Genomic DNA, 27,725 nt, shown 5'->3' with positions numbered 1-27,725 from the left:
CACGTCCAGTCGACTGGTTTCTGTAGCGATGCAGTGTACTCTGAGTGAGTGAAACAGCAGTGAGATGATGCTGTCGCAGACTTTTGGCCAGAGTGCATTTGTCACACCAGTTAATGAGGTTAACTCTATCACAACCTCTATATCCCTCACAGTTTTGGTTCATGTCAGGGTTATTACATAGATCCTGTTTTGATACTTTGCCTGTAATAGTGACATTAATGACAGCCACATATTGTACTGACCTATATTAGGCATTTGCCATATTCTCCTGACTGAAAATCAATAAAAAGCTGCCCACTTGAGGAAGATAATTTGTAAACGTACTGAATCTGATAATCTCTGTGTCATATCTTTGTCTCTGAGTGTGTGTGTGCTTTCTCAAGCACTGTATTAGGAATATTCCTCTCAGTGCATATTTGTGCGAATGTCCCCAGTTTAGATCAGTCTCACTAAACAAACTTGTGATTTATTTAGTGTCGGTTAAGGTGCTTTTAGATTACGTGCATTTTAGACATTAATCGAGAGGTGGTCTGCTGGTAGGCGAGTCATTACAAAGTGATGCAGTGCGCCCACACATTGTTCAAACCCACAGAATGTTAGACATCATAACTCTGTCAGACAGAATTTGGGGAAGATGCAAGTTCAGTTTTACAGATATCTATACAGAAATCACAATTTGGTTTGATATTTGCTGCTGGGCCACAGGTTCAATCAGTAATAATAGCATTTTTCTCACCAAGTTAGTTTCTTAAGAGTTTCCATAAGACAACAGACTGTTGTTGCTCTGATAAAGATTGAGGGGTTAACAAACACACTTAGTCAGAAGATTATTCATATTCTAAAACCAAGGTTAGACACAGTTACTTGAGAGAAAATGTTTTACAGACAAACTTATTACTAAAATTGTCCTCTATCCCCTGCAGCTGACAGACTAACTTCCTTAAACAGTAACTTGGATTAAATGTAACAGGGTACACTCAAGGAATTCAACTGAGGTTCCCTTTATTTCAACTGTATACCCAAAAACCCAGCAGCTAATCAGCTACGTTTATCTGATTCTCTGCTTGCTTATGATTTCAGTCCTGTTGAACCTTTGTCAGTGGGGGTGCCACTTTCTGAAGTGTCAGCAGTTAATTATTTATAAAGCCGATGGCTAGAGTGTATTGTCAGATTTTAAAAGAAGGTTGAGCAGAGAAATGCGAAATTCAAATCACTTGCAGTAGTAGTAGTAGTAGTAGTAGTAGTAGAAGTAGTACAGTGTACACTAAATTTGTATATGCTACTGGCGATTTAAACATGTTAAGTACTATATAAGAACGGACATAAAAGAAATATATAAAGATAAGACTAGTTTGTTTTTCTTTTTCTACCCACACTCCTCTGAAGATGATTTGACATGTAGAAAGTGTAAATGTGTACAGACTCACATAGTTCCTTGGCAGAATGAGTCTGCAGTGATGGAATGCAGGCATAACCTATCGTCAACTCATCTGAGTCCTGGAAAATACTGTGCGCTACATGTTTGACATTTAATTTCATCCATTAATTACAATTTTCAAATAATTTAAACTGTGTGCTATTTTAAGGAGTGGGCAAAAAGTAGGAAAATGATGTGTTCCTTCTGCTCTGGTCACTGATCTCACATATTCTGCAAAGCATTACTCTGTGCAGTTTATTTTATCACCTTTGTTTTTCATTCATATTGAATTTTAGAGGTGTTAATCGTGGCAGTAAAAATATATTTTATCCAGGATCTTGGTAATTATGTGAAGATGAATGGAAGTGTCCTGCATGGAAGCATGTTAGCTGTGTAGTTTAAGTAACCATGGTGATCTGCTTTCCTGAAGACTCACCTTTGTGAGGCCTGAAAAGCAAGGGTTAAGCCCAACATTGGCTCACTAACCCCCTGATCCTGCTTTCCAAGGCAGCCCCCCTGGAGACAGCACAGGATTATTGATGCCGTTGATTTCTCCCGCTAGCCATGCTCTCTGCTTGGAGAGATAGAATAGCCCTAAAACCAAGTAACAAATAATAAATTGTGGCTCCCACATGATTTAAATTCTCTGAGAAATTCAAGCACTCAAAGGGTTTGATCTAGCTTGAAAAATTAAAAAAGCGTAGAATGTCTAAATGCACAAGGGCGTGACCCCTTGATTTCATGTTAGTGATCAATTCTCATGAGATGAATACAAAGAAAAACATGTAAATAAATGCACAGCATAACAGTTGAATAAAGAACAATTAGTCAAGTGTTGCTGGAATGATTAATTGGGATCCAGCCTCTAAACAGTCAAACTGAGAAAACTGCAGACGGAGACATAAAAATTAATACATACTAGATGATATGAGGTGATTTATTTGCCTTTATACTTCACAGGTTCCATAATGAAAAGAAAGTTCTTAGTTCTTTCATGCTACACAACTAATATATATATACAGCAATTGTTGTTCCCAAACATATATTCTTTTTAAAAGATATAGCCACCCTGGACAAAATTACTTATTTATTTTTATGTGAGGCAGTTACCAACATCTGCATCTTGATATTCATCTGCATCTTCCCCCAGGACCAAGTTTATGTGGCGCAGGCTGCAGTGTTAATCCTTTTGCAAAACGATGATTAAGGTTTGAATGAAGGCCTTGGATCTGTTCAGTGTAGGACGTTCCTATAATTTGTTGTCCAAACACGGCCACATTCAAAGGGCATAGTGAGGGGCCTGCCCATTGAGAGGGCAATTAGAATTTCTGAAATGGGTATAATGATTGACATTGTCTCCACAAGGACATCCATGGTTGTTTCAGCTGCTGTGACACTGGAAACTGAACTAGTCGTATGAAGGAACAAAAAAAGAGACCTTGAAAGAGAAGGTCAAATCCTGCTTCCTTCTCACATGCGCACACATGGAAAGTTGCTGCTCAAACTGGACAGAATTGTTGGATTGCCAGATACGGAAAGACACAAACATTTGTTTGGCGATGGCTGGACAAGGTTGTGAGGGTAGAGTGTTTCAGGCGCCTGGTTAAGGTTAGATCGTGGGTAAAACATTATGGTCTGTGATGGCGTTCACTCTCTGACACGCTGGATGGAGTACACACCCATCCATCACCCCACCTTCCACCTCACTCCATGAAGTGCCTACGACTGCGTTGGGCCTAAATATCAGCCGTGGATATGTGTCTTGAATTTATCGGGATACTGAGCTTATCCGTTGCCCATTCGGATCAATTATCGTGTGGTATTTATCAGTATGTAGTCTGTGGATTAATTCAATGCTATTGTGTGAGAATTGTCCTTTTCATAATGGATCACATTGTTGAGCTGTGGATTCTGTGTTGAGCTGTTTTGGGCAAAATAAGAGTGTTGAGCAGTTTCCACTGGGGTCTGCATATTAAATCATATATTCTCCACACACACACACACCCCCTGCTGCTAGCAAAATCGGGATTGGCCTACACGGCCCCATCTTACTTTCTTTCTCCAATCATTCTCCTTCTCCTTTCTGTCTTTTTTTTCTCATCCAATCCCTTTGTCTCTCCTGTCAGCACAAGATGAGCAACATTCCCATTTTTCCCGATTCTGCTCTCGCCTCCATGGTTCCACATATATACACACACCCTCTCCTACACCCCCAACACGCTCCCTAGGGTGCCATTGTAACTCAGTGGGAGTGAAGCGTCACCCCTGCCTTAGTCATCTCTGCAGCCACGCCTCCATCCTCTTCCTGCTACCCCTCCAATCACATCTATGCGTCCATATCATCCAATACCCACATACCCTACACCTGCAGGTTGCCCCCTGCTCCTGGCCAATAGGATTTGCTGGCTTCTACGTCACAGCAGGGGGTGTAAAGCTGCTCAGCAACAACGAGAGGAAAAAAGAGAGATCGTAGTAAAAATGGTGACCTAGATTTTTTTTTTTTTTTTTTTTTTTCTTCAACACCCCCACCCTCAACTTCTCTCTCTGCAAAAAGCCTCTTCAGAAAAGACCAGCGTGCTTCTCAGATCCTCTCCAGGCTAAGTAGGCTCTAGCAGAGGGGAAGGTAGGATTGGAAGGGGCTTTGATAAGGTGAAGCACACTCCACCTACAACTATATCAAGCACCAGCTTCATGCAATGTTGTCGCTTTTTTTAATACCAAACTTTCTTTTTCGAGGTAGATTGTTTAACAGCACCTTTTTTTTTTCCCCAAAAAAATCACACATAATGTGATGTACCAGTAATCGCACACTGCATATAACCTTATTACTACTGGATACCTTTTAAATCAAATCAAATCAATTCAATTTAATCTATTTAGCCCAAAATCTATATCACATTGCGTCGGAAGAAACCTCAGGAGCCACAGAGGAGTGATCCTCTTCCAGGAATTGAGGCAGGCATTGAATAGGTGTTGGCATGTACCGAACAGAACATCCACTGTGATGACCGGGAAGAGGGCAGGTCACTCAAGACAATTAGCAGAAAAAAAAGAGAAGATCAGAGTGAAGAGGCATCAGATCTGACAGAAATTCAGTTATAAGGAGATATTAAAACATAGGAGAGCAATGATCCAGTGAAACCCAGGGTATGATGATCCATATGCATTAATATGTGAAGCAGCAGGAGCCAGGAGAGGTAGAAGGTCCCAAGGGTCCGTGGTCCATCAGAAGGGAGCCTGAATGAAAAGAGAGAAGGGGGAGGAGGAGGAGGAGGAGGAGGAGGAGGAGAGGGTTATACAGAGTGAGAGAGCAACAAAGCTTGCAATTTGTGGGAAAATGAAATAATAACAAAAGTTAGAGAAATGCGATGTTAATCAGATTAAACAGATTGATTCTCATCAGCAGGACAGTGTGATTTCTAATACTATAGGTAACTCATTGAGACTGACACTGACTCACTGAAGAAGCTAGCAATCAAAGTAAAAACTAATTAAAGGCTAAGTTAAAGTACGTTTTGAGTCTAGATTGTCGGATGTCAGGTGGGAGATTGTTCCAGAGGAAGAGCGATATGATTGATTTATTGAATTGAATATTCACTATTACACACAACAACAAAGAGCAGTTCTGATGTTTCAAATGTTCATTCATTTTTTCTAGTACAACACAAGGTAAAATGTCAAACATACTTTGGCTTTCATAGAGCTATTTGCTCTTTAAAAAAAGTGCTTTGACATAATCTGTCAAATATATTAAATACTTAGTGCAAAAATAGAGGCTTTTATAGAATAGAGGCCTGTGGCTGTATAGTCTGCCAATAAAACAATAGTTAATGTAAAATAGTCGGGGAACAGTTACTTTATACTACTAAATTAATTCAGAGTCTAAATACAACCCCTTGCAGTGTGTGTCACACTTTGCGCCCAGATCATCTGCTGTTTAACCAGCAAAATGGACATAATATGTCCTAAACACAGCAGCATGCTGTGCTTTAGATAGAGTGCTAAAGACCGTCTAAATAGGGCCCATGAAGCGTTGGCAGTTGATATAGAATGAGAAGAGAGTTAATTAATTTTGGAGAACGTGATCATTGAATGCATATTATGTGAAAGCAATGAAAAATGATTCACAGTTTGGTCCATGTAGTCTTCAGTTTCACTGTCTGTCTGAGTTTTGACTTTAGTTGTGAAGTGTGTGTGTGTGTGTGTGTGTGTGTGTGTGTGTGTGTGTGTGTGTGTGTGTGCGTGTGCGTGTGTGTGTGTGTGTGTGTGTGTGTTGTGTTAGGACAAAAAAAGGAGTACATGTGCCCGTCATGGAAACTGTACTTATGTCCAAGTATGAGTTGCATATTGTAAATGAGTCAGGGCACACTGTTTTAAGCTGTTAAATATAAACCTTACCTTAGACAAAATATATTTAACAAAACATAATTTCCTATTTTATTTGAATGTAGCAATGTTTTAATTTAACCTAAATAAATTTATTTAACCTAAATAAACCATAGAAACCTAATAAAGATGAGTTATAGCAGGACAGTCTCAGAGTCAAGGTTACATCCTCAGAGCCTCTCAGGGAGAAACTCATGTTAAAAAATTGATTCATCATTTGACATCATTTTATCTTTTCCCCCTTCAGTTCTTCAAATCCCAGTTTTGGGGAAAGGAAACTGACAATAGTGTGCCTGTGTGCGTTGACTCATTCCATCTGTCTCTTGGATTGTAAAACAGTGTTAAACAGTCACACAGTGTAATCATTTGAAGACTGGAGTCACTGTTGGCATAAACCTAACTTTTACCAAATATAACTGCCCAACATTGTTTAAAAGTGAAATAAAGGTTGCTGTAAACCAGTTTTTATAAAAATAGTAATGTTGTGACACGCCTCTCAGTCTTTTATAATTCTATTTCAGCGATTCTACTGTCACATAAGCGTTGTAAGTGTCATAGAATTTGACTCCAACATATTCTTAATTCTTGCTTTAAAAATAACAACTGAGAAATGGGGTGTAATTGTAGATATAATGATATGACATGAAGGTGTATATTTCCGTATATTTCCTTTTTCTTTTGTGTTATGTGTGTGTGGATGCAGCATTGAGACAGGGACTTGTTTAATTTCTTGTAACTAGGGTCACTCAGGAACACTGGGTGGACAGCGCCTATCCAAATATCTGACTGAATGAAAATGAAAATTAATTCATGACTAATCATGTCCAGTAAATATTCTATCAAGAGAGAACAAAAGTTAAATCTATATCACACTTGTCACTGAATATTTAGCACCAATGACCTTCTGATCACAACTCCTAGCAGCCCCCTCGACAATGGAAGCTTTCAACTTTGCCAATTTAGTTTTGATGTCCACATTCTTTCTGGGATGAGCTAGGAGTTCTAACAGAGGTGGGAGCTAAAGACTTGATGGATCGTGACCTCTGCCGAATGTTCCCAGTTCACCCACACTACTTGTTTGTTTACGCGGTCTGTCCTACAACTTACCCGCCATTTGATCCAACTCACCACCAGGAGGTGATCAGTGCACAACTCTGCTCCTCTCTTCACCCGGGTGTCTGATGATATCACCATTAAGATGGCTTATTACACTTTTTCACCAACCTCATTCGAACATGGTGATTGATATGGCCAATTGCATTGCAGTCCCCAAGAGGAACTCTGGAATCCCCTGATGGAACCTCTTCCAGCACGCCACTCCAGAACTCCAAGAATGCCCCATGATGGCACTTTCAAAATCCGGGGTGTATTGTTTTATCACTTTCTACAGATCCCCAGTCTTTTAACTATTTGATAGTCTCTTATTACCACTCCCGCTACTTTGAGCTACTGGAGATAGCTGTTACTACAGCAGAACAGGTGGTAATGAAGTTGAAGGCCACCTTCGCCAGATACAGCATCCCTGACACAGGCTGCCCTGATTATGTATTTTGTATATGAAACCTTAAAAAAAATTGGGTTTTGGACTTGAACACATCACAACCAGCCTGAATCATCTATCTGGAAATGGACAAGTACCACACGAACAATCCTGCTGCAGAATGAGCCTCTGCTGGCCCTTCTGAGTTTCTAAGCCAAGCCCATAATGTTGACCAGCCAGGAGGAGCACCTGATGGGCAAAAATCCAGACAATACTGCCAACTGTGGTCTGTAACTTTAAACCTGGCTAGACCTGTCTCACATCCAACAGAAGGACACTGCAGAGAAAGAAGGAAGCTCACGGATCATGGTCACTCTATGAAGCTGAGACTGATAGTTCTGAGATCTGTTGGCACTCCCTTCTTTAAAAGTTTGTTTTAAACAAGAAAGTAAAAAAGACTGAGGTAACATAATTTAGATAAATTTAATGCTTGGATTCACATAGTACGATCAGTTTCCAGTAGGTTTAGGTGAGTTTCAGCTCACTGTTGCCATCAAGTTGGTAACGTCACACACCATAGTTGGCGCCAAATAGTTTACTTCATCTTGTATGATATTGTGTATAATAATGATATAAAAATATATGTGTAATTACATCCACAGCGGCAGCTACACAGACGACAGCACCATGTAGAAGGAGGTAAATACTACCAGCACCCAAGACTGGGTGACAGAGGTCCTGACGCATGTGCATATTGCAGTGCAAGGCCCAGCATCATTGGGTACATTTTGTAACTGTTTTAATGTTTTAATGGGTTGTGTGGGTAAATGTAATCAATTATACCATATTCTATTTGCTGACTAATATACTAAGGAAAATTGGAGAAGTGTAAATGATTTGCATGGATAGTATTTACAGCCGTTTACAGTGTATGAGTAAGACTGAAAGAAAGTGAAAACTCTCACCAATATGCAACCTTGGCTTTTTTCTGTGAATGTATAGGAGTCAAACCTTCATGTAAAAGCATAATTACTACGGCAGAGGCACTTTTAAGATTTACCGTATTTTCATTTTCAGTTCAAACTAATTTTAATTAAATTGATTGCAAATTAGCAACAGCATCAAAATTGCCGTCTTTAAAACGGCCCAACACAACATGAGTCTTTGCTTGTAGTATCACCAGCGTCTCTACACGTGAACACGAGCATTGAGAACATTGTGTACACAGAGTTTACTAAAAAGAGAGTTTTTGGACAACTCACCTTAGCAGATGTTTCTTCTGCTCGCCGCCATCCTGCCAGTGAGATGTGTTGCAACGTAGCATGGAGGACAGTTAAGGTGGACCGCTCCTAAAGCTTAGTTCCATATAAATGCACAGATAATTCATTGTTTTGTCGTTAAAAACAACATTGACCTTGAAGTTGAAAAAGGAGTCTCAAATGAGAGACAAAACGAAAATGAAAAGTCACGTAAGATATTGTGGGGAGAGTAACTCTCGTCCATGTTAAGAAGCATTCTGAGATTGATACCTCTCAGCTGCCATGACGGCTGTGAGCGGAACAAGTTACTGCTAAGGTGAGTTGTTCAAAAACTTTCTTTTTAGTAAACTCTGTGTACACAAACAATGTTCTCAATGCTCATGTTCATGTGTAGAGACCCTGGTGATACTACAAGAAAAGTTTCATGTTGTTGTTAGCCTTAGTGTTTTGAAAATAGCGATTTTGATGCTATCGCTAATTTGACCCCAGCACTCCCATTTGAAATGAGTTTGACTCGAAAAGGAAAATACGGAAAATCTTAAAAGTGCCTCTTTCATCATAATTATGCTTTTACACGAAGACTTGACTCATATACATTCACAAAAAAAAGCCTAGGTTGCATTTTGGTGAGAGTTTCACTTTAAGCACACAATAGAGTGGTCTTTTTGTCTGAACTTTCACGAGAGCATTACAGTATTTCATAGAAGGAGAACTAAAACCCTCAGTACAGTAAAGTAAGCATAATTATCCAATGCTTCTTCATTTATTTTCATTTCATTAATATTATAGCAACACCTCACCACTCTCACTGTCTAAGGTGAGGGAAATTACGCTGACCTCCTCTCCTCGCGAGGGAAAGGGAAGGAAACTCACAATTTAGCCAAAGCAGTCCAACAAGGTTAATAGGTTAATAAGATAACTCATAATTTCCCATCGGTGTATGTCAAAAACATTCCTAACCTGTAGTTTATGCAAGAAAGGCTAAAATGTAATAGGCAAAGATATATTATTCCATATGCAATAAGGTAAATTATTCATTATATTTATATGTAATTTATTGTATCATAATTACACAAGATCTGTAAATAGTTATAACCTTACACATTAGGCCTCCATAGTCAATATGTGAAACATCTGAGACTCAGTTCCTGTACCCCTACATTAATTTCTGTGGTCCCTTGTTTCCCACCTTGACCTCTCCCCTGTTTGCTTTTGCACTTTTCATTTAATTTGTGGAGGAACTGAAGTTTAAGGGCATGAGTGACCAGAGAATTTTGTTATTCTATTCAGAATGAACAGTCTCCAGACCTATCGTGGCTAGGGCCTCTTTGCTAAAACACAATGAGTGCTTGCTACCACCAGTTACACGTAGGTCTAATACAATTTGCTGTGTTAAAACTTGGGATGTTTTCCCTCCTCTCTGAACCTTGCAAAACATGTATTACATGCTGCACTTGTTCTTCTTTTCATTCTCCTTTTTCTGTGTATTTGGCAGATCTTGCCATAATTGCATCAATACCAATAACAAGCCAATGGCATTTCTGAACATCAGGCCAATAATATATCAGATATAATGAGTGTATCCTTAATTTCTGATTCATTCTTGTAACATAGCCATACAAAGGTCTTACTTTACAACCCTGATTCCCAAAATGTGGGATTGTGCATTACACAATTAAAATAGAATATGATCATTTGCTTACCCTTCTTAACATAAAGTCAGTTTAAAATGGTATAAAAACACAACATTAAATTTTTCACCTCATCAACTTCACTGAAGCATGTAAAAGTTGTAGAATACTCCAAAATCACCTGTTTGGAACACTCCACATGTAAACAGGTTGATTGGTGGTAGCAGTTGATAGTATCATAATGGGTACGAAAGGGGCATCCTCGATGCTTTGTTTATTACATTTAAGACTCCATTCCAACTTTTTGAGCAAAGGTTATTAATTGAAGACTAATTTGTGTGAAAAATAATTCAGACTTTAAAGTTAAAGTTCATTCATGTAATGCTCGCTGTTGGTAAGGTTGTTAGTGACAACTTTTATATATGTAAAAGCAGAGTGTTAAGTGTTTGAGTTTAAGTGTGAATTCAGCAGGTTTTAACTGAGAGATGAACTGACCATGATACATTTTGTCAATGCAGACTATACTTAAAAGTTGTTTCGGTATTGGCCCAGTGCTTGTTATCTATAAACAACAATGTAAACAAGATGGCACTCTGTGGATCACACTGTGGATATGTCGTCTATAGATGATGGGATGACATCAAAATATGTACATTTTGTGCCTATGTAAAAAACTGTCATAGTGCACAAGCACCCATCCAAAACCTCTTAACAACCTGCACATGACTGCATGTTCACGTTGCACTGTGGAATAAAGACGAGCTTTGATTTCAGTGAGGAGAGTGTGACCAGCTGATACAGCTCACATAACAGATGCCAAGGCGCCACTTTACTTTTGATGGACAATGCCAACACTGAGCTGCGTTTGAACTGGTTCAAATGTCTACTCAGTGGTCAGTACGTTTTGATAAATGTCTTCATTCTAGCCATAGCTAATTCAAAAGTCAGCACAGTGAAACATGCCTCTCCTTCTCCTTTAGTTGAGACACAGGGATTGGTGACTTTGATGTGACTCTGAAATGAAAAGCCTGTGTGATATGGCACACGGTGCCCAGAGAGGTGCCTGTGAGATTGGCAGAGAATCATGCCTTGGAACTTGTATCTGCTATTAGTAATTACAGAGTCTCAACGTGGCACTGCGCCACACAGCCAGGAAAGTTGTCATTAAAACTCCTCAGTGTTTTTGAGAAGAAGAATTGGACTGCTTTGATGTAGGTCACAAAAAACAGACATTTTCTGATATATAGACACACAATGGTGTCCTGAAGTGCCTGCTTGGCAACACATAGATCATTGAAAACACAGATATGGTTTTGATGTGGCTCAAATGGTAAGCCATTGTTAAAATGAGTCCTGCCTTCTTTGACAATATTTCCTGCCAACATTTCTACAGAAAACGCCAGTACCATTCCACATGGCACGTGGAGAAGCAGCTCTCTTTGAAATGACTTGACTTTTAGAGGAGATTGCACTCTTTGATGCTGATTCAAAGCCAAGCGTGTGATCCGTAGACACAATGGGCCACTGAGGTGCCAGGATAAAGTGCGGTTAAAGGGTGACTCTGAAGCACACAGATACAAAATGCAATTAAGCCTTTGAGAAAGCATTATTTGGACAAGATTTGCCTTTGATAACAGTTGAAAACCATGACTGATGTCCAAGCCTACTCAACTGAAAGTGACCCAAAGGTAGCCACACTGGCCTTTAACATATGATTACTGTGCTTATAGAAACAGCAGGAAACAGGGTTTGTTCCAGGCAAGCAGGATTTGGGAGACTATACTCTCTTAATTTAAGGAAGAGTAAGTTTAGGTGTGAATTGAAAATATAACTATTTCTTTCATTAAGTGTGTGTTTAACAACATGGACAACCTGTCCAAGCTTCTAACAAAAACAGTAGAGTTGATGCCTGGTTTCTATTAATTCTAGCCAGCACTGGCTTAGTTCTCAGTCCATTTCCTGTGATTTTTTGGCTAGTAATGAACAACATATTATTTTAAGTCTTCAGGGTGGACAAGGACTGTCTGAATACTTGCAGTGGTATGCAATACACCAGCTGTGTCCTTAATGGTCATGAAAAAGAAGGCCACATTTGGAGGAGCCATTGAAATAATACAGTCTTGTCTAACCATTCTAACATGTTCGGTCTTGAATGCAGATTTTAAAAAAGCAAGCCCAGGAATTGGGACAGTGCCGCAAAATGTCCACAGTGCGAATGCTCAGTAAAAATGCATGCCAATCTATGCATGTGATTGGAATTTTTCTTGTGCACAAAAGGAAATTATTGCCAGTTGTTGCTGGAGGAAGGTTACACAGTCAACTCTGTAGGATTTCCCCTCTGTCAATAACGAATGTCATGTACAGTATTTCCAGGCAATCCATTGATATTGTTGAGGTACTTCAGTCTGGACCAAACTGATGAACTGACTGACAAATAGATTGATTGATAATGTCTTAATGCCTTTGCTCAAGATGCAAGCAAAACTGTTTTAGTTTAACATCCCTACTGTCAGCAAGGGGTTGGCAATACGTTTGTTGGGGCATATACTGTACATGGATACAGATAACATCACACTGGCATGGCCCTGCGAGTTAAACTGGGGGCTGATACCTTTAATGTTTTGGAATGTTTTCAAATTGTTTGTATTCTCATCTTCACCATGACAGAAGACAACAGGAATGTGCTGAAATGATTGACTGTGATATCAAAGAAAAACATTTAACATGAAAATTAAATAAGAAAGCTCTTGTAAGTCACCTTTTAATTAAAACTAAATAACACACACTTGGTTGTCACCAGTCAACTCCCTTATTATTATTCTCATGGTGCGCTAATGGCACTTGTTCATTATGAAAAGACATGAATCTAATTTCTTTAATATTTGTCTCAATTAAAGCAATTATAAGAGGGGAAAAAGGAATGACATTGACGTCTCTTAACTTTTAAAGGTTACAAACGGATCAACACCTGGTTCTGAGATCTGGATGTGACCTCTAGATAAACGTCATAACATCAGATTTTAATGTAAGGTGTAAATGTATCTGGCATGCAATCAGAATGTGGTTGGATTTGCGAGATAGCTACCGTGTCACTCACATTGTGATTGAAGCTCAGGCACAAGGTTTTTTGTGCATAAGAAAATTCTGCAAAGTTACAAAGCCCAAAGTTCATGCCAAAGGGTATTATTCTGTCTAACAGAAAGCCCTGCTGGAGGCGGCACACTTTCCATGAAAGCTGCTCAGTGGTGCATGAAGCCAAAAAAAGCTCAACTTTCCAGGTATGGAACTGCCTGGATCTGCCACATTGTGCGGTTCATCGAGTGTGTTAATTTCCTCTGGCCAAGCCAGCTAACCTTTGATTAAGCCCCCGACTAACTTAAATAGTGACGAAATGATGTAATTGTACTGTTGTATAGCTGCTTCCTTCACGATGTAGGCTCGCTGTTGGCCTTTGTCATATGAAGCTGTGGTAGGTGCAAACAATGCAGGTGATTTATGTGATTTTGACTGCAAAAAACAACAAAAAAGTCCTTATTTTCTATTTTGATCTATTTTGTAGTATAAAGTTAAAACTATGAAAATGTTAGAGAAATATTCCCATAGTGATTAAAACAACTACAGATTGGCAAGCAGGTAGTAGAGTGGTTAGAGTGCATGCCACGAACGCAGTAGACCCTGGTTTGAATCCGGCCAGAGGACCTGTATTACATGTCACTCCCCCCCATCATTCTCCCTTTTCTAATCTGTCAACATAAAGGTGTCTATGCCTTAAAAAATCTTCCGTATTTCACAAGCTCACGGATGTGTGTACATTTTCTGATGGACTGCATTAACAGACCATTGTCGGTATAAGTTTAAGAACAGCACCACGAGAACTCAGAAGCTGCAAGTCCTGCCATGTTTTGTGTTGTAGCAATATTAAGCTGACCTTTTGAACTTGGCATTAGTATGTAGCTCAGTTAACATGTCTTTTCTTTGGCACTGCCTGGTGTTGGAAATTGATGGTAGGGCAGGTGTGGTAATTATAAATTATTAAATATTGATACTAATTATGTAAAATAAATCAATAAAGGTAATACAAATTATTAAATCATTAAAGAGGCACCACCATGGAAACAGGGACCAGTAACCACACCGAAATAATCTCAAAAGAAACATTCACCTTGAATGTAAATATCTGTAAAATATTTAATTAATTAAAGTAAAATACCAAGGCTAGCTACTGGGCTGGGTTTATACAGATGACGCAATCCAAGGATGAAAAACCACCAACTTTTCCATAAGAACATATTTTTATACCACTCGTTGTCAACAGTCAGTAAATTCACTTTGGTTTTTAGAACTTTATTACCACACCTGTTTTACCTGATGTTTTATATAAACTGGTCTTCTTCGAAACTGAGCTAATACTGTACATACCTCTCTGCCTCTCCTTTGGCAAACACACTGACCTGACGCCAGCTGGAGTGACTGATTGAAATATACATTTAAAAAAATATTTAATCAAACCACGACTGTCAACATTTTTTTCTTAGATTTAATAGTTATGTGTCCAGCATACAGCCTGTTATTGGTGAGTCAATTTTAAGAAACTGTGTTTGAATCTAATGTGACACCAGCCATGGTTCTGGAGCATTTGTGGACATTTGGACCATCACAAAAGTCTAGCATAAGCTCTGCCAGTGGGTAGGCTACCTCGTAACATGCATCCATTGCAATGTTCATAGCTAGAGTTAGTCTATGGTGTTGAGGGATGACTTACAAATACTCTGGTGTCTCTGTCTGTATTTAAAACATCACTGGTATTCATCTGTTTTTTTTTTTTGTTTTTTCTCTTTTCGTTCTTGCCTTTAGGTCGGTTCATGGTTGGTTTGCTTTTGCAGCGCCTTTTGCAGTGGCAAAGTAATACATTGTTCCACTGACCACAGCATTTTATTCGGAGGCTACTAAAATGATTCTCTCTTTGTATGTCGGCTAATAAACCACCGTTATGTCGACGCCACAGGTCAGATAGTAAAATCGGTTATTTTAGTGCGGTACAATATTTTTGCATCTTTCAAAAAAATACAGAGGTCCGTACATCTATGACCTCAATGCTGGGTATGGCATATATATGCATGAATATGAATCTTGTGTATAACCCTGTAAACAGGATATCACGACTGGGTGACGACAAATGTAAGGACTCAAAAGCACAACGTAGACACAGTGTTCAGATAAGAAGTCTTTCACTCATCAGCATTCAGTACACGAGTGGTCAATCAGCAAAAGCAAACAAATCCGGCACGGGTTAGGCAGAGATGGGGTCGAGGATAAACAGGCGGGAGTCAGAAAACAAAAAAAAAAAAAAAAAAAGAAAACAAACACTAACACTTGAAACAAGAATGGAGCGCTTAGCACAGAGACAAAAGACGAACTGGCAAAGGACAGGGGAAACACAAGGACTATATATACACCAGAGGAAACAGGTAATAGGGAAGAGGTGAATGAAATCAGGGCTGGGAAAGACAATCATGGAGGGGGGAGAAGGGATCTGAAACAAGAGGAAATAAATAAATAAATTCTACAAAATAAAACAGACGGTGGAAAACAAACTATAACACAGAATGAGACATGACACAGAAGCTCTTTGGCAAAAATTCTCAGATACATTTCTGAAAACCTCAGTGTGTAAAACTGAAACTACTGTACAATTTCATTTTGTGGTTTGGGTGAGATCAAATTGGATGTGATATTCACTTGGATCATGAAAACCTTTCCAAACCCCACTAGATTATCTTAGCTACATTTCTGTCAAACCGAATGAAATGTCCTAATTCAAGGTACTGTTAACAAGACAAAGCTGTTTGATATTCTGTTTGAAACGTTCATCCTAATGCAGCAAATGTGCAGTTATGGGTATCTCTTGGCATGACTGTTTTATCTCCATTTGAATGCAAATCTGTGTACAGTATATTCATAAACTTTATATTACCTTGAACCCCCCCCCCCCCCCCCCCCAACACACACACACACACACAGCTCTGAGACAATATCACACTTTTAAATTCATGTTCTCATCCAGTTCAGCATGTGAACAGATGCAGTATCATGAGTTTTTTTCTCCTCTGAACTCCACAGGATGGCAACATAGCACTGCATTATTAGTGTAACCTTGATGTGATGGCTCAGAGTTGTTTTGGAATAGGAAATTCCTTTCCAACACAAGTTTGATCTGTGCTGGAGCGCTGAGTTATTGATTCCGTTGCATATTAATTAATGGAATGGGGTGAGAGTGTCCCATTTTCAGGTGTTGGCAGAGAAAGTAAGATGCGACCAGATGAAAACTTCCAATGTTAATAACTAAAAACATTAATATCATTAAGTGGTCGCGTGGACTAATTCTCAATCATTTGGCTTTTTAAAAACACTGATTGACAGAAGCCCTCGTGTCATGCATTTAAATATATCTTATGTAGAGCAGTCGAGTAGCTGATGTATAAACAAACGTTTAAAAAAGCCCTAACGTGAACCCACAAAATAAAGGGGCTGTGTGAGCTGGTGTAACTTGCAATTTACCTACAGTTCAGTTCAGAGAACTTCTACCGAGTATTGAAATAGATCTAACTGAAGAAAAAAAAAGGTAGAATAATTACAGAACAGATTTATTATTTAATTAGTTCGTATTCATCGCATCAAATAATCTGTTAATTTCATAGGTTTATATTTTTGGTTTACAGAAAAAGCATTCGGTGTTGACCTTATTATTATTTATTTATTTATTTTTACAGGATTTAATAGTGAGAGATTAATAATCTTTGGATCCTGTTTGCTGTGGTGTGCTAAGTCACGGCCAGACTGGTGTTGTAGAAGTATATCAGGCAGGATGATGTGGTTCACTGAGCTGTTTAACAAAACCAAATGTTATTTTACAGTTGTTGCGACCAGCTGCATTTTTATTGACCTGCTAAATGATCATTTTAACTGGTAAACATCATGCGAGTGCTTCATAGCACAATTTAAACTGTGCATCGGAAAGGACAGGACTTCACCTCTCTATCAGAATGACCGAGACAGTGGATAAATATGTTGTGTGTGTGTGAGAGAGAGAGTGTGTGTGAATAGAGGACTCATTTTAATCCATAACAAGAGACTGCTGGTATTTTAACCATTTCATTGAAGTTAACATCAGATCGATAGCCACTCCTTTTATTAAAATTATGTCCTTCAGTATGGCTTTTTTTTATTGTTCTAAACTGTTGCTGTTTCAGGATATCAGCTCCTGCAACAGTCTAAATGCTGTCTTTGAGGCTGTTCAATGATGACTAGATGGGTAACCCACATCTGTTGTAGGTTTTGAGCCTCATTGTACAACGTGTGTATTATTATATTTACTATTTTAATCCCAAATTGGGAAATTTTTTCTTCCACTCACATTACACACACGCGCACACACCAAGTGTAGAGGAGATGAGCAAAGGGGCTGCCAGACATGCCACGGCACCCGTGTTAGGGATTGGTGCCTTGTTCAAGGGCACCTCGACAATGCCTAGGATGTGAACCAGGATTCTCCAAATGCCAGTCCACATCATTCCTTTTTTGTCCGAGTGGGACTTGAACCGAGCCAAGCCAAGTCCCTATTGCCGCCGCTCTATGGCATCATGGTATTAGAACTCAATGGCAGCTGTTAATTACAACAAAATAATTACAAAGTAAGCAGTACAGGGTTTGAGTAGGCCACTAAAGGCTGTGCTCTGTTTGGCATTTGAGAACATTATAATAGTGCCTGTTAATTCGCTCTCACCATCATTATGCCTTTCTGTCGGCATTCTTACAGCCGTCTTAGATGAGTTTTGGATGGCCAAATACAAACAAGACGTTTGCATAATTGATATTTCATGGTTTGGCGCTTAATTGATATCTCATCAATGCAGCTAACTCACGCACAGTTTGTGCACATTGGAGCACACATGCAGGGCATTCTTTCAGAGGAGAGCTTATAAAGCAAGAAAAGCTGGAGTTCTTGGGAAATACGCGCGCGCACACACACACACACACACACACACACACATATGTACACACACACGCACACAAGCAGCTAAATAGAAAAAAAAAAAAACATATATATGAATGCAAGCAAAGGTCCAAACATCATAATGTCCTACTGGCAATTTGACTCAGTGCCAGTGTATTGAATGATCCAAGTAGTTTTATCAATGTCTGTGTGGAATCAAGAATTGACTGTCACATTACATGACACAGTTCAATGATATTCATGATAATTTTCACATTGAATTGGAGGGATTTTAAATAAGTACTTAAATGATGAATACATGTTCATTACATATTAAAAGTAAAATGACAGCTGTATTTTAAAATAAAACATATAACAGCGTGTGTTAATGTGCCTCTTAAGATAAGAAAAAGAAATCAGCAAAACATCTACTTGAGTAGATTGATTTTTCCCTTTTTCGTCATCGTGAACTCCATATTAGACCTTAATAATCTTACCAACTTCAAAATAAACTTCTTATGTCCCACTACCACATGTTCTCTTGTTTAATGACAGAATAGAGCTCTGCCTTTGCCTGCCAGTGTTTTATCTGGGTTGGAATTATAATTTGTCATGTTCATGGTGGAAATAGCTATTTTTTTCTTGTGCCCGTAATTTGTCTAGGTCTCAACCATGACAACTGTCTGCCAGTTAGTGATTTCTGATGTAGGGAATGTGAATTGCGTGAGGAAAACAAACTACAAGCAAAAACATGAATTAGCATACAAAACTAATACAGTACATACAACTGTAGTTAAATTCAACTAATCCTTTCCCTGAAGAAATCTCACCAAGAAAATGAACGTTTTATTTTATAACACAAAACGTGCACAATGTACATGTATTTTTTTGGTAAACACAATGTACCATCAGTTATAATGATATGAAAAATGCCTTTAATAAAATGACTTGTTTTTTTTTTCTTTTTAATATAGTGTGTTAATATCTATTTTCATTTTGTTTTCAGTGGGCGTGCGAGGTCGAATGATTAAGCAGTCCACAGTGCTCATTTAGTTTAGGTGTGCTCTGGAGTCCTGGCTGAGTATCATGTGCGATGTTGTGTCAGCCAGGAGAGAAGTCACTGCAGAACTCCTCGCTCTCATTCGGCATGAAGCGTTTTCTCTTCTAGCAATCTTTTTTTTTTTTTTTTTTTTTCCTTAACCACTGGTCAGATATGGTGGATTTAAATTTTATTTAATACAAACACTGATCAGTTCTTTAGCTGCAAAATAAATAACCAAATGAATAAATAAATGCTCGTTCCCCTTAGTTTATCACTTATTTATAACTGATGTGAATGATCACCAATATCGGTCCGAGTCAGAACAGATCTTGGATGGTGTTTTTCTTTTTCTTTTTTTTTTCCTCGTGTCAACAAATCTGATAAATAAATGAATGAAATAAAGACATGTCTTTTTTTATATAAATAAATGAATACATTCATTTTTGATTGTATGTTTTTGGTGCATTTAGTGACATTTTAATTTATTTTATTATGAAGCCAATTATTTAATATTATTATTTTTTATGATTTTGGAAGTTTCAGTCCTCAATATGGTTGCTAATACGCACAATGTAATACACACACACACACACACACACACACACACACACACAAAGCACAAATACAATTAGTACAAAGGACAATAAAATAGATTGGATGAAACAGTTTAAATAACAGTATAAATTATATTTCTTTACCAATTACTAAAAAAATATACATTAGTTTTTTGTTGCTAGTTTTGGGATGTGCATGATTTAAGCTAATACTCTTTTTTGGTTTGCTTCTGAACTTCCCAGCCAGAACCTCAGTGGTAGAGCGAGTGTGCCCCATATACAGAGGCCGTGTCCTCATCTCAGTGGCCCAGAGCTTGAACCACATGTCACCCCCCCAAATGATTGTGATGTGCCAGATCTGTGTATTAACATTTCCTAAAGGTAATGTGTCAATTCAGCTATGTGTTACCGTATAAATGTGTTTGCTGTTGCAGACTGGTAGTAAAGGGATACAAGTTTTTGGAGCAAGGTTGCATCTGTATCATTTTAAGTTGGTATGGTGAAGGTGTGAGGTGTGACATGTTTCTTTGAGCCTGTAGTTGACTTCTTCCACTAAGTTATTTTGAAGTATTCTCACAAATTAACTTCATTTGAATTAATTAATAAATTGGGGTTTCTTGCATTTTGTGCCACAGACTGCTCAAAAAATATCTTACAACACCAAATTCACCTAATTACACACACATTCATAAACCGATGGCAGGGGTGGCCAGTCGAGATGCTTTATATCCAAAGCACCCTGTGATTTGGGGTTTGGTATCTTTCCCAAGGTCACTTGGACATGCAGCCAGAGCTGGGGACAGAACTAACGACATTCTGATTAGTGGACAACTGTTCCAACCTCCAGAGCCACAGGAATAAGTACTTCTGGTGTAGTTGGTCATTGTTTGTGCTACTAATGACGCTTCAATAGTTCCATGCACATCGAAGCATCATTCTGTCAATGGAAAAATAAATGAAGCAATATTGTTATTGTTGTCAATGTTTATAAGTCCTGACAGGAAGCCTGGAAACAAGAAAAATCTCACACCATGAACTACTGGAGGAGGAGCTGCCACTGAGCCACGATATGACCAATAACTACTTTCCCCCTTCTTTTAACAACTGTGCCAAACACTGTTTCAGTCTATCCATGAGCCTAGAGGTCTGCTCAGTGACCCATTTTACTATCAGAACACTGTGGTTGGACCGGGCGGCTCCAGGTGTGCCAGGCGTGAACGCATGAAAGTGTGACAATGTGAAAGGGCACAGTACAACTGAGCGTGGATCTCAGCTCACTTCCCCTTGATAAATAGAAATTGGGTACAAAAAACCCTTCCTCTCTCTCTCTCTCTTTCACACACACACACACACACACACATACAAATTCAGATAGTGGCTACTGCTGTCTCTGCCCAGATCCTCTCTTTCCTCCACCTCATATGTCCCATCTTTCATTTGTTCCCTGTAGTTTTTCATCGGTCTCTCTCTCTCTCACACACACACAAACACACACGCACACACACTTTTTGTCTCTGCGTGTTTGCCTCTCTGTCTCCCTCTTGGTGACAGGGTTCACTAGAGCGTATTCTCACTGGCCACAGTAACACTCCAGTAATCCAGGGAATGCTCACACACATAAAAGAAAAAAAATATGGACGTGCCAGTTTCACCTCCTTGCTACTGGATGTGAGTATACATGTGTGCATGCGTATGTGTGTGTGGGTGTGTGTGTGTGTCATCATTTCATTGGGGGGCAGCTCACTTAAGATAGTGATTTTATCATTATGTAAATAACATCAGGAGAGCAGCCTCATCTATTTTGATTGGCTGTTACTTGCACATCCCTGTGCGTGTGTGTGTGTCTTTGCGAGTGTGGGTTCAAAATTCAGCCAATCAACAGTAATTGTTTCCTGTGTGTCTGTCTCTCCTCTGGCCCATTGAGAGCTAACGTCAAAAAGTCACTGTTAATTTGATGCATCCTCCCTCTGTGCACGTGTGTGTTTCAGGCCGATAGTCAGACCATTTGCTTCTAATATAGAGCGCCACTGAGAGCAAACATCACCATAGCTATATATATTAGAGTTTCTTCCTTTCAGAATCATTCAAGCAAATCCAGTTGTTTGCTATCTCTCTAAAAGGTGTACATGTACAAATTAACACAAGCTAATTGACAGCTGTCAATTTTAAACATCAAACTGCATTTGTTTTTGTTGTTATTCTGTTATGTTTTCCTCTAACAAATTATAAACCACTCATGAGGGGGAATCTGAGGGAACAGACGTATTATCTGCCTGTAGATTATCAAAATTCAGCTTTTTCTGATTATGATTATTTTCATTCTTCTTATTATTATTGGTGCCATTGATTACTAATAATCTGTGCTAGTATAGGCCCAGACCAGGCCATGTCCCACCCACAACAATCTGAGTGGTAACACATCAATTGATAGCTTTCTTTAAACTATGAATCTGCAAACTACTAAGTATACGTATCAAATACATGAAGTGGAGACAAAGTATAAATTACCAGAAAATTAAAATACTCTGGTAAAGTCCCTGGAAATTGTGAAGAACAGTCCTTGTTGTTGCAGATTCCCCTAATTACTGCAGATGAATATTGTTCCCAAATATCAGCTTTCAGTCTCATTGATCTCTAATAATCAGTATCACACCACACTCATACCCCCCACTGACAAGAAATGTTTTGGTTGTACCCCAAACTAGGCACCAATCATACTTGCTAACAGTGAAGTGCAAGTGAAGGGTGCCAGTAAAGCATCATGTCTTAGCTGATGTTAAAATTCAGTTGCACCATCTTCAAAAATAGTTGTAAACCATGACTGAATGGCCACTGTCTGGAGCCCTGATGAACAGATGTTGGTATGAAAGTAACTAAATTAGAACAGTAAGGCTTATAGAGAAAAAAACACATTGAATAGGGTTTTGAATTTCAAAGAATGTAAATATATGTCTGTGTGTGTTTGACAAAGAGAGAGAGAGAGAGAGAGACAGAGAGAATACAGAGAATGTGTGTGTGTGTGTGTGTGTGTGTGTGTGTGTGTGTGTGTGTGTGTGTGTGTGTGTGTGTGTGTGTGTGTGTGTGTGTCATGTGTTTGTGAAGATGAGGGCAGTCTAAGCCTATTAAACCCTACAGATGGTGTATGTGTGTCTGTGTGTGTGTCTGTGTGTGTGCATCCATGGTGGGTTCATTCATCCTTACTCTCACTTTAGCTGACACCTAACTTCTAGACTCTGTCAAATCAATTATTATTACTAGAAAGACACACACACACACACACACACACACACACACACGAACATACACCCACATTTCCTGGAGAGTTACCCTCACCCTAACCAGTACTGGTTGAACTAATGGAGCATTCAGGCCAAATGCAATGTGAAAACATACATACAAAGTTAATGAAAACAGATTGGGTGCAGATTTGGATTTATTTGGCCTTTACAGATGACCATGTGGGAGTGACGCAGGCACAAATTTGCTCAAATTTAGAATATTAAACAAGGATTTTGCCTGTCGCCGTATTGCAAGAGCCTATCTGCACTGAGATCCACACTGATGTCATGACACAACCATCGCTGATGTCCGGATATTCATGAACAGAAACGGAGGAGAGGATAATCGTAGGCCTTTGCAGACATCCAGAGCCTTACGATCCAAACTCCATCCAGGAAAAAAAAAAAAAAAAGCATTTTAATAGTTGTTTGCTTGTCGTCTAGATGAGATGTGTCAATGTATAAATTCAGGCTTTTTAAAAGGTGCCATTATAATGTCTTTTTTTAGCCGTCCTTTTGATCCATTTAATTCAGTCAAATCAAATTTCATTTGGGTTTATACGGATGTGGTAGAGCAGATTAATTCAGTCAGTGTTTACTGGTTGGTCCCAGTTACAATTTATCATTTTATTGTTTTTTTTAAATTTATTTATTTATTTATTTTTTTTTATTACAATTTATTAGAAGTCTCTGGTGCATTTGCTTCAAATGTACATTCAGGCAGGTCATATATCTGCAGATGACAATTACCAGTCAGACAGCTTGCATTACTCATTTTACCAGCTCAGGAACCAGATAAAAGCTAAATGGAGAGGCTAAAAGGAGAAGCTAAATGACTGAGCAAATGGAATAGCTAATACAGTTTTTTTCAATTGCTTGAGCACGATTTTGAATATAGGGCCCGGTTTTTCAAAACACTACACACAATTAGCACAACCATACACACAATTAGCAGAACACCTCACATCTTTTGCAAAATGAAACACTATTGTAAAAACTATACACTACTTTATAAAAATGATATTTTGTTACCACATGAAAACACGCATGTTTCATATGACTAAATTCTGGCTGAACCAGTTACACACTGCTGCACTTAACCTAAAACACTTTTAGCAATTCTACTCCTCAGTTATTTGAGTAATGTAAGTGAAGTACACAGAGAAAGTGCAAATATACAATACTAAAAATTACCAAATACAACACAAGACCAATGCTGAAGAATGATTTATTTATCTAAATCAGTCAAAATTTCAACAAAAGATGTCCATGCTACAACAGTACTGTGCATAACATCAAAAAAATAAATACACACCCAATCAAAAACAACAACAACAAGAAGATACTATAAAAAAATATGGGGGGAACAAAAAAAGAAAAGAAAATCCAGCAGGGAAAATATTAGGGATTATCTCTTCGCCGAGCTGGATCAGGCCAGAGAATTTCGACATCACAGGCGACATCTTCATTAGCAAGACAACGAGGGAAGAACCGCCGTGAATTTCTCTGAGAGTTATTGCATTATTGGCCAGAACCATGTTTATTATTGCTCTTTCTTGTTCTTGTGTGAAAATAGGCCCCCTCCCTCCTTGTCGCTCTCGAACCTGAATCCTATGTGGAAAGAAATACATAGGATCTCACAGGAAACAGTATGAACAGTGCTGATATGGTACATACTAAGCAGTTGATAACTTTTGTAGAAAGATTTGTTTTTACCTGTTTTCTTGTCGAAATGTCCTGATCACAGATGCCACTGTATCTCTGCTAAGATTTGGCTGAACTCTCAGTCCAGCCTCCCTCAGCGTCAGTCTGTGGTTCACCACATGGTCAACTAATGTTGCCCGAATTTCATTTGATAAATTTGGTCCTCTCCTTCTCAGGGCATGTATTCCTGCTTCTGGTCTTCCTCTGCCTCGTCCTCGTCCTCTTCTCTACCTCCACCTTGACGTCTGGCATGGCCTCTGCCTTCACCTCCTTCTCCTTCTCTTTGAATTCCTCCTCTCATTCTTACTCTTCCTCATCTTACTCGTTCCATTGTGGTAGAAGACAGTTGAACTCGCCTTTTTGTAGTGCTTGAACCTGATTTGTGTGTCTACAATTAAGCAATCATGTGTTGGTGCACCTGAGTGTTGTGTTTAACCAATTAGATAATGAGTGTGGTCACTTGAAAGTCAGTGCTTTGGAATTTGCAAGGAAGTGACATCATGATATGCATCTGTGTCTAATGTATACAAGTGTGTTTAGTGTTTTGCAGTTTACTGTGTGCAGTCATTTGCAAACAGTGTGAAGCCGACATTGGGCTTATAGTTGTGCTAATCTGGTCCAGAGTTTTGCTCCTTGAGTGTAAGGTTTTTATAGTTGTGTACGACTTTTGATTTTAGTGTTTATGCAATCCAAAAAAACTGTAATAAAAGGAAAAGCAGCAGTTAAATGGAAATGCAGATACAAAAAAAAAAAAAAGCTATCTAAACTGCATTTTCAAATACATTTTTAAATTCCATCACTTAATTTACAAAACATTTATGAATAAATGTATTTTTAAATTATGTACATTGTACACTGACTGCTGAATGTTGTTTTTGTAAATCCCTTATTGAACAATTTATTGATGGATTCATATTTCTGTTTTACATTCTATTCTAAGTCATTTTATTATTGCCCTTAAAATGTCAAATAATAAGTCACTTTGTAATTAAGTGTATTCATTAAGATATTAAATTAATACATTCATTTGTAAACTAATTTATTCATGTTAATTTGCCTATATTTATTGTGCCATTACTTGCTTTATTACTATTTCCGTGACACCACTTTCCGTGGTCCTCCATAATCACACAAGACTGATCCTTTCAACTTCTTGTTGCAGTCCTGTTTAACCAGTAGCACGTAAAAGCTACATCTTATAAATTATGAAGTTATTCTAAAGATCAGTTCTATGTCTGATTAGAAATCTTTCTGATCACCACTTCAGACACTGCCTGTGGAGCAGGGATGTCTGTGCAGGTTGATTGGGAAATGTAGGCATTGATGAGCAGCGCATCTCTGTGACTTGCACTGAAGAGTTGAGAACATTTTAACTTCTGTGCAAGTCGAAAAACTGCTGGACAAATGTGCCATGCGGAATCTGGTGTTTATAGTGTCTTCTTTCAGAGACCTCTGGCAGCGTTCTGGGGATTGCTGGGATAAAGCGCTTGTCTGGGGGGGGAGAGGGAGGGAGAGGCTGCACACGAAAAAACGCTGTGTGAATCTGAGTGAATGTCTGAATGTCTTTGCAGCGGAGGCAAAACCGACTCCCGAATAACATCAGATTATAAGTTCTATTTAAGTTCAGTTTCATCATCACCATGCAACTGACAACGACAGAGGAGCATGGATTGTGATAATGGTGCTGATGGAGAGGAAATTGTATAGAAATTGTGGATTTGAGAAATTAAAAAGGGCAGGATAGCAGCTGGCAGTTTCTCTTTTCTGGCTTGAGCACAGTTTGCAATATGTTATTACACGTGATAGGCACCCCTGCTTTTGTAGCCTGTGATGTTCTGGATTATCTGCCACGCATCCTTGTTGTAACTGGTTTTGCTTTCAGTCTGGTTCTGTTGTATGCTTCCTTGTCACCTGACCAAAAGGTTTTTGATAAAACCCTGCTGATGTACAATGTCACAGACAATGTATATTCCTCAAGATTTATTTTGGTTTTCCTTGGGTGGCTACACATCTCAACATGTGCCTGCCTGTGCACTCAAAATAATCCTGTAGAAGTTACGTTCATCCGTCCCCACTTTAACAGGTTTTTTTTCTGATGGTTCGACCCTGTTTATCGACGGGCAGTTGACTGTAGAAGCAGAGATATATGGTCTGATGGACAAAAATGAGGAAGAAGAGGGCTTTATAGCCCCTAGTGTTTCTTCTCCATGCTTTCGAGCTCTGTTACTACACAATACAGAGGATGTTCCAGTCAGGTTAAGGAGTTGCTTGCATCATCTGTAGAAAACTGAAATGCCTTCAACATTCAGTCAAGGTGATTGTCACTTGGTTGAAAACAACAAACAGGCAGTCACACCAGGTCATTTTTCAAAGAAGAGTTTGACAAGTCACCACTGAAGCTGCTGCTTCGAGGTCATTTAACCCTTACAACAACCAGGGGGACAAACATCGGACAAAGAACCACTTTCATGCACAAAGCAGTATACTGTCAGAGCTGCTGTGGCAGTGCTAAGTACTTGCGTGACATGACAAACTCTTCCATAGCTTCAAAATACTTTAATGGAAACTTCCCAAAACCCTCAATCTCAGATAGGGTGAGGCTTAGAGTCTTGAAGTAGCACCGCAAAAAAAAAAAAAAAAAAAGAAAAAAAAAAACTGTTTAGCTTTCTGCAAGGAAGCAGCATAAAGACGTTTATCAGTCTAATGTGGGACAGGAATATGAAGAGTGACTTTTCATTGAAAGCTTTGCAGTTATGCAGGCTGTTCTTTTCCTTTAATTTGGACTGGAAAGGCTCATCTGGAGCTCATGATGGGCTGATAGAGATAACGGGTAGAAGTGGAATTTGGTGGCCTTCCGCTGGTCAGATTTCTTAAGATTTAACACCAAACTGTGCAGACTTTATTTAACCCTAACTGAGATGGACAATACAAGCCAGACCACGTTCAGGTGTGGTCTAATCCAGATGCCTTCTGCTTGCAGT

Source organism: Acanthopagrus latus, chromosome 1 (genome assembly GCF_904848185.1).
Source record: "Acanthopagrus latus isolate v.2019 chromosome 1, fAcaLat1.1, whole genome shotgun sequence".
NCBI classification, from domain to species: Eukaryota; Metazoa; Chordata; class Actinopteri; order Spariformes; family Sparidae; genus Acanthopagrus; species Acanthopagrus latus.
Note: the sequence above shows the minus strand (reverse complement) of the source record.